The 14,756-nt window shown below is 46.4% G+C and overlaps 1 pseudogene; it reads left to right on the top strand.

The window, feature by feature from the left end:
- The first annotated feature begins 991 nt into the window (after positions 1-991).
- Positions 992-1,110, top strand: LOC125175936 (uncharacterized; annotated as a pseudogene).
- The last annotated feature ends 13,646 nt before the right edge of the window (positions 1,111-14,756 follow it).

Here is a 14,756-nt window from a genome sequence, read left to right as displayed (position 1 = left end):
CTACATTGTCATATAATCGATAGGAAAAACTCAGCTGTCACAGGCCCTAAGCAACCCCTTGCCACAGAAATAACAAGATCTGGGCATTTCTTTCTTTCCTTTTTTTTTTTTTTTTTTTAAGATTTTATTTTTAAGTAATCTCTATATCCAACGTGGGGCTTGAACTTACAACCCCAAGATCAAGAGTCACAAGGTCTACCAACTGAGCCAGCCAGGAACCCCATGATCTGCTATTTCTGAGTTTGAAAAATGTGCTGTTTGGATGACATGAGACCAAAACTATTACCCAGACAGCTTAGATGTCATAGTCTCTATGAATGGCTGAGGATTGATCTGCAGAGACCAAGGGGATTTGGGAACAGGCTTCTCTCTTGGTTAGAGACCAAGTGCTTCCTTTTTTCTTCCATAAACAGGAAGTATGAGTATTGGGATCTAGGATTCAAAGCTATTTTTAAGTTCATCTAAGTATGTTTGCTCTTGTAGAGTTTATATCAGAATTTGAAATTAGGTGTTCCCCCCGCCAAAACCAATGAACAATTCAGATTTGAATTTTGGAGTTAAATTCTGAAATTAAATGTCCAACAATTTCAAAACTTATCCTTTGAAGTCCTGGATCATTCCCATCAATGTGATCAGGAGTTCTACAGTATATAAATCCTTCAGCTCAACAGTAGTAACTGAATGGCATCTGATTATAAGTAGACAGGAACCCATAAATCTCTGGCAAGATGTTTCTCTGCTTCAGTGTCACTGGCTTTTGTTTCTCTCTCAGCCTTCTCTCTACAATCTGCCACCTACGAATGCTGCCATATCATATGGGATCACGAAGAACATGTAATCCTTCCTTATCTGTATCTTCTCCCTTTAACTATGATATACTAGTCTGTACTTTTGAGTCAATGACTTATTTTACCTCAGGCATTTTTTTTAAAAAAGTGGTATGGGGCAGCCCTACTGCAGAATCTAGCCCACTTGATAGATTAGATTATGTAGCTTTGCGCAGTGGCAGTATCGTAGCCAATGAGGTTTATCCGAGGCGCGATTATTGCTAATAGATTAGATTATGTGATAAACATGTTCATTCATTTCAAGAAGAACCTTGCTAAGAAGCCCCATGACCTTGGCATACTACAAATTACTTACACACCAAAGGTGAAAGATAATCTGACCCATGAATTTGCTCCATCAGTGAGCTGACGTAGTAAATATTAGTTACCCTTAGCCTACCTGGACCCATCTATACAAAGAAAAGTACTAGAGGGGATCAAACAGTAGCAAGCGGGTGAGACAAATTCGGTTTGTAATGTCAAAGCATAGATATGTAAAACTTCTCTTTTCTAAAACTAAAGCTGTTGGAGCCTGCATTTCCCACACATGCCATCACTAAGATCTTTGGGATAAACTAAAAAACACCACTTCTAATTAGTTCATTTGTCATCAGAGAACCACCGCATCAAGCCAGGTATTTTGCTCCTATTCAACTCTAGAAGAAAACGGGACAACATGTGCTATTATAAAAAGCCCAGCGTTCAGTGCCAACATTTCAAACTGGCCTCATTTGACAAGATCTCAGAAGCCCCCCAACTCATTCAGACTATGTCTTGGCAACCTTGCTCTAGCCCCAAACAGGACTGTAACACAGTAGAGTTTATCCATTATCATAGTTCACACGCTTCTCCATAGCTGCAAGTTGACATCTGGAACTTGCAGAAGGGCTAAAAATCCATCTAGGAACCAAGTCACTTACTTCCAAAGTAAATGTCATGGGTGAAGGGGAGAAAGAGGTAGCAGGGAACAGGAAAGAACTGGGTACACAATAACCAGGCTGTGAGTGACTTAGCTGGTGCCCATCAAGTGCAGGTAACTGACAAAAAGAGTTCTCTTCTTGGATACTTGAGTGTGTGAATTTACCTTATTATAATTGCGGGAAATGACCGATCGCATCTCCGCCCTGTACACTGAAGAATCTTATTTATTTATTTTTAGAAATAGGGTATATTAAACTATCTTGTCCTTGATTCCCAAGACATAAACCACATGAGGTCAACACCAAAAATTTGAGAATTTGTCTAAATTCTTTTTTTTAATTTGTTTAACATTTATTTATTATTACTGAGAGACAGAGAGAGACAAAGCATGAGCATGGGAGGGGCAGAGAGAGGAGGAGACACAGAATCTGAAGCAGCCTCCAGGCTCTGAGCTGTTCATTAGCACAGAGCCGGATGCAGGGGCTCGAACTCACAAACCGCGAGATCATGACCTGAGCTGAAGTCAGACACTTAACCGACTGAGTCACCCAGGCACCCCGAGAATTTGTCTAAATTCTTAATCACACAGTGCAGAGATATGGTATGCTGGATACAGGACCTGGACAGCCCCAGCGTATATGGCTCAAAAAGTCTATACTTTTCTGTCTATACTTGCATACACCCCTCCCTCCCCCCACCAAACCACACGGAAAATATTTCTTTCCCTTACTCTCTGAAATCTAAACTTAAGAGTGCACAAACCATGAGCTGGAGGTAACTGCTTCTTTGCAGTGCTATTTATGACACACTTCTCTTTTTTTTCTCCCTAGGCATCCACCCCAAGGGACTAAGCAATGCACTATGTTGTTGCTACTCAACTAGGTCTGAGAGCAAAGCTGGGGGTTTCAAGAGCATCTTTACCATAGCAGCAGCCTTGCGCCAGCACCTGCTTTCTTACCCAGTTCACCAAGCTCCCTCTCAGCTTCATTTCACAAACATATCTGGGTCTCCATTTATCTGTTAAAATGGCCCAGGGTGTCTGCCAGGAGTATTGTGCCACCGTCGCTGGCACATTTTGTCTGTCATTACACAAAGCGTTCTAAAAAGCTATTTCCAACCCTGCAAATATACTCATACTACAGAAGTCATTACATTAGCATAACAAGCACAAAGTTCCAAGATGGTAATTTGGTTATAGATCTGAAATCCTTCCTGCTCCATCAGATAGATGTTGAGGTAGATGTTGCCTTGCTGCGACTACAGTCTGGGTCGGTGGACAACCCCCCCTCCCCAGCACCCCCCCAGCCCCTCCACCCCCCTCACCGCTTGAAGAAGAAAGTTCTGCTGGGTGAACAGTGTGTCTTTGGGAACTCAGAGTGGGGTAAAAGTTTCAAGTTCCACCTGCCCAACTTGGGACATTTCTTAAAGAACCAAGAGGCCTCTCTCTCTCTCTCTCTCTCTCTCTCTCTCTCTCTTTTTTTTTCTTCCTCTTTGACCAAGAAAAGTATGTCTTAAATGATATTCTTCCACAGGTGTCTCATTGGATATGGACAAATATCAGGATTTCACTTGTGGGCAATACAAGCACTTTTTGGTCCTTTGGTTGGGGGTGGGCTTTGGGAAATTCGACCTCGGTCTGCCCGGCCAGTAGTGGAGCTGCAGATTAGCGGCCGCTCTGCTGAGGCCCGGATGGCAGTGTGGTGGCGGTAAGGGTCAGCAGGGTTGAGATGTATTCAAATGTTAATTTACACCTGAAAAGACTGGCAGTCACCCACATGGGGGGTGACTGGAGTTTCTCAGGAATCCTGGCCTTGAGTGTTTCCTTGGGAAAGATGAAAGTTGAAATGGAGGAGAAAAAGCAGCCTCAAAGTTCTGGGAGCAGCAAGAAGGGAGGGAGCAGGGACAGCCTTGATGAGTTAAAGGAAGTTTACTTAGCCACCAGTTGTAAATCTATTTTCAACGTTCCCTTTCTAGGGTCGTTTTAAGGGACAACAGAGAGGTGGTAATTTCCTCTTTCCTCAATATTTGGAGATTGTCTACTGAATCCAAAAATATTTACATGGAAGTAAGAATGAGGAATTAGCCTCATTTTTCCCCTCTGCCATACGGATGGCTTTCCTTGTTTTGCATAGTCTTTCTGTTGAACAACTGCTGCCTACCTTGCTTAGTGGAATCCCAAAGTACCTCTGAGTAACTAAGAAAGAAAAACCTTCTGCATTCCAGCACTGCCTCTAACCTCAAACATAGTGAAGGGTTCATTCAAGACCCCAGGACCACACTGAGGCATTAATTAGGCTGATGAAATCCATCGAAATGTATGAATTCAGCATAATCAAGTTTCTACCACAGACTATCGTTAAGGAATACGTGAGCAGCTGGGAGAATAGAAAGTACTGTTAGAGTTAAGTCATGCATGTAATTGAGTATATTTAACATAACCATTTTAATGATCAGTGATTAAAAGTGCATCTTACTTAAATGGTATATCCTCTGCAATTTGTTCATATCAACTCGATAATATTCTCAAAAGGAAAAAGTAGGGATACAAATTCCTAAACAAGATCTTTTTTGAGTTTGGGGGGAAAAGCAGGAAAGTGAATGGAAAGGGGGGAGAAAAAGCAGCTTTTGCATGCAAACAGCTCCACCAGTGTGATATAAATTAATCACTGTTTTAGGCATCTCTGTGCTCAGGTCAAAGTATTAGGAATATATAACAAGTGATTTTCTTTCATCCCTCAAAAAGAATGTATCTCATTAAAGACGCTTTCTCTGTCCAACAGGATTATTTTTAAAATCTGAAATCCTGCTGATTTTAAGAGCTTTTCTTAGGAACCTGGGAAGTTTACCTTTCCGATTCTTCTTCCAACCTGTAGGGTTGGCTCATCTTACTGAAACTCGCCTTTGTGAAGACAGCACTGGGAAGAAGAGAGAAAGCCTCACAAGGAAAGAGATGCACCCAGACATGGCAGTCTAGGGCCACAAACAGGAGCCCTCGCAGGGAAATTAGCTGTTCAGATCTGCTAGGGGCCCGAACCAAGAGCCCACGCGTTTAGAGGCAGACTCTGCTGTGCTCTATTCACTTGGACCTGGCCAGATAAATGAAGTCATTGTGAAGCTGTGCACAAGCCAGCCTAACTCTTTTTGTTGTAGTTTCTTAGCTTTTGTGCTCAAAACACACAAATCGCCGATTATCCAGGAAAGAAGGGTGGATCTCGAGCTACAGGTAGGAGTGTGTAATCCCACAACATCTACACATCTTTGCAGTCATTGTAAAAGTAAGGGTTTAAGAGAAGGATGCAGTTGGCCCAGTTCCCAAAAGTTGCCACATGGGGCTCTTTTTATCTCCTTCCACCCCTGCCCCCATCCTATAGAGAGACCAATCTATCCTCCCACTCAAAATAGGGTTTGAAGAGTGGCACATCTTGAATGTCTGGGAAATGCACCGTAACTTTTACCAACCTGAGAGGGAGAAAGGAAGGCACAACCGCGTAAAAGTGCATTGGAACATACTATCTGCCTGATGCAAACAAAACAAAAATATTTTAAGGGGAAATTCATCTTGAAGCCTTCCTTTCACCCAGAAGCAGGTCTTCCTTGGCTTGGAGGGACAGCTCTTGGGAAATCAGGTCTCTCTCAAGGAGCTCTCCCACACCCAATGTATAGTCTATAAATATAGTGGAATAGTCATGCCAGGGGTAGTCAGTGCAAGAGAATCTGGAGTCTTGAAAGCATCTTTTTCTTCTGGCTATGGTGGCACTTAAATGATAATGCGGGCAATGGAGCTAGGAGATTTATATCTTTTGGAAAGTAGGGCGAGCCAGATGGTAATAGCGTCATTAACACACAAACTTGGGATGTGCAAGTGAAGCTTGAAATTGGGAAAGAGATCGGGAGAACAAAGGGGGCTGCTGTTGAAAGGCTACCCCTCTTCTGCGGGCCAAAGCTGAGAGCCTCTTGGTACTGGGGTCTGCTCCTGCCCAGAGCTGGATAATAAACGACGGCTTTCCCCCTCCCCTGTTGTGACTTAGAAAACACCGAGAAAACTTTTGCAATAGGCAAATGTGGCACTTATTTATGTGTAACCCTTTGTAGTCTGAAGTGGCAGGAATGGGTCTTTAATTCAACTGCACTCCGACCTTCCACCCCTACCCTAGTTTGATAAGCTCTTGCAATTGTTGACATTTATTTTATGAAATCAAAGTGCCGCTGGTTGCACGTTTCAGACAAAAGTTCCTTTTCCTCCCCTTATGTAAGCATTCTAAGTAAATATTAAAGGTTGAACAGCACCACCTTTTTTCATTTTGGTGATGGGGGTTTTTGCAAAGGTGTTGCCCTGGGTTAAACTCCGGAGTTGTACTTTGGAAAGTCTTAATGTTTAGGTTAAACTCCCACTTGTCCGAACAGATACAATTCACAGAGAACAGAGAAAGCATTAAGACAATATTAACAATGGCCTTAATAATAATAATGCATGTTTATAATAAACACCCACACAAACATTTATAAACAGACAGGGTAGTCTGAACTAAAGACAACAAAGTTAATACATTCATTCTCCTTTTTATTAACTTCATGTATATGTGCGTGTGTATATATCTCATATGTATATATTATGTATATGGCTCCTGGGAAGACAGCAGAAGTAACGGTCATTAAGTATTGAATGGTTTGAGTGATGCCTGTTAGCGACTAAAAGTTGACGATGTCTAAACTAAAATCGAACGTTTTTCTTTTTCTTCTTAAAAAAAAAAAAAAAATACTAGAGCTCTTTAAAAGCCCGGAGGACTTACCCTCAAGGCATTATTCAGAGAAAAACTGAGACTGGCCGTTCGTCACAGGCAATTGTAAAGGGTTTCAAAGGGCCGATCAAACGATCACCAGAGTAATCTACATTCAAGTCCGGATGGTGGTGTTACGGCACACACCTGCGGGGTGTTTGCTGTCCGTGCCCCTCGCCGAGCTACAAATCATCATTAAAGCGAGCTGCTTAAGCTTCTTCCCAGCTTCTAGACAAGAGTTACTTGGGACAGTTCACTTTGATATTGCTACAGCTCGCAATTGACAAGCAAGCTATTTTGGAGCTCAAGCCCGAGCCCACACCCTAGTGAGCCGGGCAAAGTCAGGAGGGTGGTGTGGTCGGGTGGGGGGAGGTGAGCAATTGTAAAAGTCTGTTTCTCCAATTTCCTGAGCAGAATCACCGCAAGAATGTATAGGAATCCAGGTTGGAAGCAGCTGAAACCCGCCTCGAGTTTTCTACTGAGGGCTCTTTCAAAACTTCTTCACTGTCCTTGACACAACTTTGAGCCCACTCAGCCCACAGTCACAACCTCGCAGCCTCAGTCTCTCTGCTTTCCCTTAAATACACACACTGGGGCCAGCACAGGATCGAGTGCGGGATCACATTTTTCTCGACCAGGACCGGGGACTAGTTTGAAACTTTCACTTTTGATTCATTCATTTGTGATTATATGCCCCCTTTCAATGCCAACCGGCCCTCACTGCCCTAACTTTGAGAGACACAGGGAAAAAAAAAAAATCTGGAGTTGGGTAAAAAGAAAGGGACGTAGGGGTCGGACAGCTGGAGGCGGGGAAACGGGAGGAATGTCGATTTCTGTCTGCTGCCTGCCTGGGTGTCAACAAGCCCTCGGCAATCCGTGTGCGCCCCGTTTGGGGCGGGGAGGGGGAATAACCGGCTGCCGGTGATGCCAAGATCAACACTCGGAGTGAATGTATCAATAGACCAATTTTCTGCTCCCACCGCGAGCTTTTTCATTTCAATCCTGACTAGCGGCGTCTGCGCTGCGCAAGACGCAACAGCACGGTAGCGTCCGGAAAAAGAGGGCGCTAGATGCGGGAGGCGCAAATATGGAAATTAACTCATTAGGAAGGGGTGTGGTTACCGCGTAGCCCCCTCCTCCATCTCTTCCTTTCTCCCTTGCTGCCACCGTCCCAGCTTGCTAAATATGAGATTACAAACAAACAAATAAAGCAGAAGCTGACTACGCAGTCCCACATCAAACACGCTCCAGATAATTCGCTTTTCTGAGCGCTGCGGCCCGACCTGCGGCGCAGCGCCGGCCCCTAACGCCCGCCAGTAGCTTCAGCCTCACCTCCACGCCAGCCCCGGCTTCTGCGCCTCTGAAAGCCAGGGCCCCGCGCGGCGTTTCGAAGGCACAGCACGTGGCCCTGACGCCCCGTTTGGTACACGTTTTAAAACATCAGACGAACGCTTCCATCAATATGGTAACCCTCTGAGGGCCTCTGCTGATCTCAGAGGTCCTCTTCTAGAAGGTGCCCGGAGGGGAGGATGGTGGTGTTCCCTTTGGGTGAAAAAGCCCAAACTAGAAAGAAGTGTCCCAGAGTGCCTTGCAGGGAGCTTTTCCCAGGGCGCGGCACCCTCAGTGCGGGGGGAGGGGAGGGTGATGTTTAGACTGCTTGTAGGCAGGGGTGAGCGCCGGGGTCGATTTGAGCGTTAAAGACCCGGGTTGAGCTATAACTAAGCAAAGACCAGGTGCCCAAGAATGAGAACGATCGGGTTAGAAAACCTAGGATGTATAATTTTGTGTCCAAATAAAATGTTTAGATGGGGGGGGGGGGACCTAAGAAAGAAACAAAACCTCTCATATCCCCCCTCCCAGCCACCCTGCCTCCAAGTCCTCAAAGCTTGTCTCTGTGGAAGGCTGGAGGAAGAAAAATTGTACTTTTATGGTTTTTCTTCCTGCGTGGCCCGCCTCCCCCGGCCCTGCTCCCTCCCCAGCGCTCCCCCAGCTGCGGGCTCCTTGGAGGAAGGCCGCCCAGTCCCCTTGTCTCCCGCTGCCTGCAGGCCACCGAGCCTCAAAGCGCGCATTGTCCAGCGGGGGCGGGGAGGCCAGCGGGCCCCTGGAGAAGAATAACAGTGCGCCCAAGTCCTGTTAGGGAAAGTTTCCTAATGCACTCCTTGTGGTAAAATACACTTTTAACGGGGCGGGGGTGGGGTGAGGATAAGTTTTGAAAATCCACTGCCTTTTCTCAATTCCTCGACTCTTCTTCCCCTTGTCACTTTTTAGGTTCTCAGAAAGGGGGAGAGTGGGCCGGAAAGAAATTGGAAGGTAGCCGAAAATGTGGCCATGACTCTAGAACCGTCCATGTGATGGTTTTAAAATGAGGGTGGGAAGAGAAAAGGGGGACGTCTCCATCCAGGTCTGGGCCGAGGACAGCTGCACCGTGCGCGCGGGGCGGGGGTGGAGAGGGTGGGGGGGGTGGTGAGGGGAGAGGGGCCCCGAGGGCGCGTGTGCAGGCGAAGCATTTCGCACCTCCTGTTTATCTTAGAAGCGAGGCGGGGACGGGGGGGTGGGGGGTGGGTAGCGAATTGTTCTGCCTCCCGACAGGCAGTGGAAGTTGAATAAAATGGAGAGGCGGACAAACGCAAAAACAAAACCTGCTGTAGACTCGGAGTTTCTCTCTTTGACCCGAATTCCAAGTGATGGGGGCTCTCCAGTTGCAAAAGACTCCGAAGTCTTAAGACCCCAGAGACAGCGGTCCTCCAGCGACGGCAAAAGCTGTGATAGAGACCGTTAGAATGGAGGCTTTGGGGGCAAATGTGATTAATCTTTCATTGGAGCAGCGGGGACCCATTCCTTCCGAGCGTTGCCGTCTGCATTTGAGGGGTCTGTAGGTTTCGTCCGCTCTTCCAGGCATTTGCAAAATAATGGCTCGTGTCCCTTGCAAAACTCTGCCTGAAACAAATATATTCCAAGACACTGCATTGGTGAATCCGTTTTAAAAATCAAATAAGAACAAAATAAGACTTTAAAGAAAGCCTCGGGCAGGTACTCTAGATGTCCAACAACCAAAGTGGCCGAAAGGGAGCCTTAGCAGTTGTGGCTCTTTGGGAGTTGCGCTAATTTGGTGAGTGGACTCAATGCCTTAATGCTAAATCGGCAATATAAAGGGCTGAAGAGCAAGCCCGATAAAAAGCTCTAATTGCTACTGGAAGATTTAGGTGGTTGCTAGGATCTGAGGACCACCATCACCACAAAAAAAAACTCCAATAGAGTGTTTGGGCTGTGTGTACGGGGGGTGGGGGTAGAGTTTCTACGGCGAATAGTGCCCACATCTGCTGGAACTTCCATATCTAAGCTGTTCATTTACGGGAGCCAACTTATGAAATCTCCACAATTAGATCTTCATTGTTCTTCCTCCACAACACTGTCTAGAAAGAAAAGGTCTTCTCGGTCGGGGCCAATCCAACGAAGCGTTTGACGTTATTAAATAATAAAGCGATTGTGATTTACATTGTTGTTCAGAAAAAAAGGCCAATTATCCACTGTTATGTTGCCATAAAGATCATATTAACTCGAATTAGTAATCAAACAATATGCGAGCGTTTAAAAAAGTACAGCCGAACTGGGTGACAGCTACCGCGACGTCTTCACTTTCACCAGCGAACCCACCCGCGCCGACAGCCGGAGCGAGAGGCAGTCGCCGCAGACCCGAAAGGAGGGAGAGAGCAGCAAAGTGGTGATTAACGGTCTCCAGTGTTAATTATTCTCAATTAATCCCAAACAGGGCAAACCTTCCCCGGTTCTCCGGAAGTTCCCTGGTTTGGGATGTTGCGAGAATGCTGCCTTGCTGGGAGGGTTTATAAGAAATCCGGAAGAGGCAATCTCATTGCAAGTGTACCTGTGAGCGAAAAGGGTAGGGATGGAGGTGTGTGTGCCGACGTTGCATGCGGCGGGTGCGCTGGCGTTCGCTGCCTTTCCCAGAGCCTGGCGTGCACCCCGAGGCAGGTGTCTGGGGCGGGCAAGGCCCGCAGCGTCCTTACACCCCTAGTCAATCTTGCGTCTTCTCTACTCAAATCACTCTCTCTCGCCCTCTGTTATTAGGTTTATAACTCTTTGCCCACTTAAATTTGTGCAGCCAACCAAGGAAATCTAAATAGGTTTGAGTCGCCCCTTGGGTACAGAATGGAGGCTTTAATAAGAAAGATTAATTGTGGGTGTGTAACCTGCCAGAAGACGCGGCAGCTATCGAGTAGCGGCGGGCAGTGGGGTCGAGGGGAGGGAGATGCCTCTTCTTCTAGGCCTAGACTTTAGTTGGCGCCGTAGGCATACTTAATGCAGGCCACCCGACAGCTCCTCGCGGTCACAAGCGAAGGACTCTACAGAGATGGTAAGACCCATCTCTTGCTGTGTTAGTGGAGGTTCTGAAGAACTTGGCCTTTATTCGCCCTGCACACCAACTCCCCTTGCCCTGCGCCCCGCCCCGCCGGACCCCGGACTCTTTGCCTCCACGCGCGAGGTAGGAGTGCGGGAAATGCTGTGACCGCCGCCCTGGGAGGTCTGCCTGCTCCCACCCCCACCTACTGAACAGCGTTTAGGCGAATGATAAAAAAGATTTTGCTCCGAGAGCTAGAAAGTTGATTTTTTGCTGTTGTTGCCGCGATGAAAAATATGTACGGCTACATGTTGTTGTTGTTGTTCTGTTTTGTTTTTAAATAAGCAGCAGGGATCAATTTTCCTCGGCGCGATGCTTCAGTCCCGGCACAGAGGGAAATCGGGCAGTGGCCGGGCGGCTGGGTTCTCGCCCCGCGCGGCTGCGGCGCCGGGGGATCCGTTCTGGCCGCACAGCTCTTTCCTCGCCCCTCCCTCCTTCTGCTAAATGTTCGGATACCAGACAGTGAGTTGGCGAAGCGGGTGGGGGCGGAGAGGAGTAGGAACCGGGCGGGGGTGGCGGGAAGAACGGATTGACTGGAATAGTTTCCCTAGTAGCGTTCCCTCCTTGGACAATTCCCCTTAAAACTCGAGGCACCAAGGCCTGAGTTTAAACAAATGTGAAATGAAATCTTCGGAAGGTCCAGCCCTTGCAGCGGTGGGACAGCCAAAGGGTGGTCGCATCTTTGTGCAGAGTTTTGAAACAGTTGCTGCCTTTCCTAACTCCCTGCTCTATCTCCCACCCCTCTCCCCAGTAAAACCAATTCAAAGAGGACAGACTCCACTCCACAAGATTAATGTCCGTTCATTTGCAGGATTAACCCTCTCACGCAGCATAATAAAATACTAGAGGTCCTTTTAAATTTAAATAAATACATGAAATCCGTGCCTTCTCTCTTTTCCTGGTTAGTCTCTCTTGGGACATCAGAAAACAGTGTCTCAGAACCTAAGTCAGTCTTAGAAGAACTTTTAACTCCGAGTTTTCAGATCATCTGGGGGCTGTTGTAGGCATTAGCATTGGGAGAGAGTGGGGAGACCAGCTAACTCGAAATATCTATAGCTTTACATTTTGATTTGGAGCTCATGATTAAAAATCTATTTGTTCCTCCCAGGCTAAGCAGATTTCAATGTTGGTCACAGGAGCCACAAAATGTTCATTAAAGGAACCTAACCAAGGCTACTGTATGGCCACTTTGTGAACTCAGAACTATGGATGGGGGGAAAAGTATGAAAGTGTGAGTTGATGTCACGCTGGCTGTCAGTGTGTGGTCTATTGTGGAGAATGGTGCTTTTTGACTGAACAGAGGGAGCCCCCCTCCCCCCTTCCCCAGCTCTACTGCACCTGCACTGGATGAGGGAGTCCCTGCCATTCAGCCCATCGCAGATTGTTCAAACAGAAGACATCTCTGACAGCACTCAATTCATTACATTTCTTCCTGCTTTTCAAACCAACACACACACACAAAATGAGTATTGCCAGCCAGTGACAGCCAAAAAAAAAAAAAAAAATCTTAAAATACTTTATATGCAGCTAATTTGGAAGCTCACACAACTAACCATGAAATATTTTGTATCCTCAACTTGTAAAGCTTCGTGGAAAAAAAGGTTACCTGATTTTTCCTATTAAAAACATACCTCCATAGTTTATGTGGGGATAGTAAGTTTGTAGAAAGACCCTGCAGCACAGCGCAGGAAGTTTCAATAGGAACGAAAGCAGAAACATGCAAAAGAGAAAAGCCCTGATTTATCTTATCAAAAGGGCCGGCTTGAAATGCATTCATAATTTATGCCGGTGAACCAGCTTGCTAATAGAGGTGAGGTACCCAAGAGCCAGGGGCAGGCAGTGAGAGAAGCGAGAGAGGGTGGTAAGGGAGGCATCAAGGCTGAAGTGTGAGCTAAACATCTAAATCTATTTCCTAACAACGAAGTCTTCCCCCCATATGCTCAGGTTTATTTTGCCATCTTAGATTCCAAGATGTTTTTGCACCATTTCACAAAGCTGATGAGCGAGTGTTTAGAAAGCTGAGGAGTGTTCATCTAGTTTCACAGAAGTTGGGGTAAACAAACTCTCACAAGGAAAACTTGATTGTAAGATACTTTCCCTGGAGGTGGGAAGAAGGGGGAAACAAAGAAAGGGAAGCAGACTTTGAGCAGGAGAAGACAGGTTTGCCACTTAGTTATTTCAGACTGATCAAACCGTAATGTTATGCAATAACTGAGATTTGAACTGTTAAGTGTGATAGTCAAATCGACCTGGATGTGAGTTGACACTGAATTGACTGCATGTGAAGTATCGGCTAATTCTCAGCAAATCAGTAGTTTGTGAGATCCTGGACCAATATAAAAACAAGGTCTAGTTTCTAGGACCCTTCCCTTTGGAAGGACATTCAATGAATTAAATTGATTTGTAAAGAAAACTTGGGAAGTGTACTTTCTTCTGGAAATGCTCAGGTGCTTTCCACCAACAAATAATTCTATCCGTTTCACAGAGTCAGGGATCAAATGTCTTTCTTCTTGTCTACAGTTTAAATCATTCTTCTCTCAGCAATATTTTCTCAATTCTAAAATGGTTATAAACAGTTATAAATGGCTATAAATAGTTAGGAGGAGCGGTGGGGGGACAGAGAAAATGGAAGTGGCATGGCCATAGCGAGCCAGAAGCAGCTGTCCTGACCTGACGTGGTATCAGAACCAGAAAACTTTTGGAAGTCCAATTTTTAATCCACTGCTGAAACTCATGTATGGCCAAATAAAATAAAGCTGCAGTGTACTTTGTAAAGGCTTTGGTGTGATTTGTCCAGTGTCTCAAAATAAAACAAGCATAAAACAAAACAGCAACAAAAACCCAACTCATTCAGAGCTCACAGCAAACTCTGGCTAGCAAATCAAATCACACACACACACACACACACACACACACACACAGAAGGGTTTGCCTGTGAGCTTCGGTGGTGTGGTGGGTGGTGTTGCCTGTGTGACTGTTTACGTGCCTAAGACTGGCTATTCGTGTTTGCTTATACTCTGGGGGGCAAGAGCCTCAGTCTCAAAAGCTGGGGCTGGCTAGTGGGGATGGAGACCGGCTCCACTGGCCTCACCCTGCAAGTGTACGGATTGCCCTTTCTGGAACGCTCAAACGAATCATTTCATCCCTGAGGCCCTGCAGACCCTGACGTCACGAGGTGGGGGTGGGGGCGCAGTCCCGCTTCTGGCCTGGCCGCCAGCGATAAGAACCCTTGGGAAGAATTCACCGCTTCTTTTAATACAGTAATTATTTTTCTGCCTTCTGCGGGTGGGGGCGGCTCCTGCCCAGAATGCCGGCATCCCTCCCTTCAAGAAGATGCCCAGGGATGGCAAGTTTGCAGGATAACTTCCTAGGCCAACCCGAAGCCAGAAAGAGAACTAGCAAAGGGAGCAGGGTCCTCTGAAGAAGGCGAATTTCACCTGCTAAGGCCAGAGAGGAGGGCCTAATTTCTGGATTGATCTCTAGAGTCTAAAATGGGAACCTCTTGCCTTCCCTACCACCTAACTCCGTTGGACTGTAAGAAAAGTAGCAGCCATCAATTAATCCCATTTTGTGTCAGTGGCCTTGTACTCCTTTTCTCCCGGGTAAAGATGTATTATCCCTATTTTACAAATAGGACATGGATGTATCCTCCATCCCTACCTACTCTGATCCTGGAGGGGCCCGAAACTCCGGGGCTCCGGGGAGCCCAAACCACTCCTGTGGTCACCCACAGCCACCTCCATTTCAATTCGTAGCCTCTGGCATCGGCAAGTACTAAGAGCTTGATTATTAATGGTGAGCTTTGGCACCAAT

The sequence above is a fragment of the Prionailurus viverrinus genome, chromosome C2, assembly GCF_022837055.1.
Source record: "Prionailurus viverrinus isolate Anna chromosome C2, UM_Priviv_1.0, whole genome shotgun sequence".
NCBI lineage: Eukaryota > Metazoa > Chordata > Mammalia > Carnivora > Felidae > Prionailurus > Prionailurus viverrinus.
This window is presented reverse-complemented; position numbering and strand designations above follow the sequence as displayed.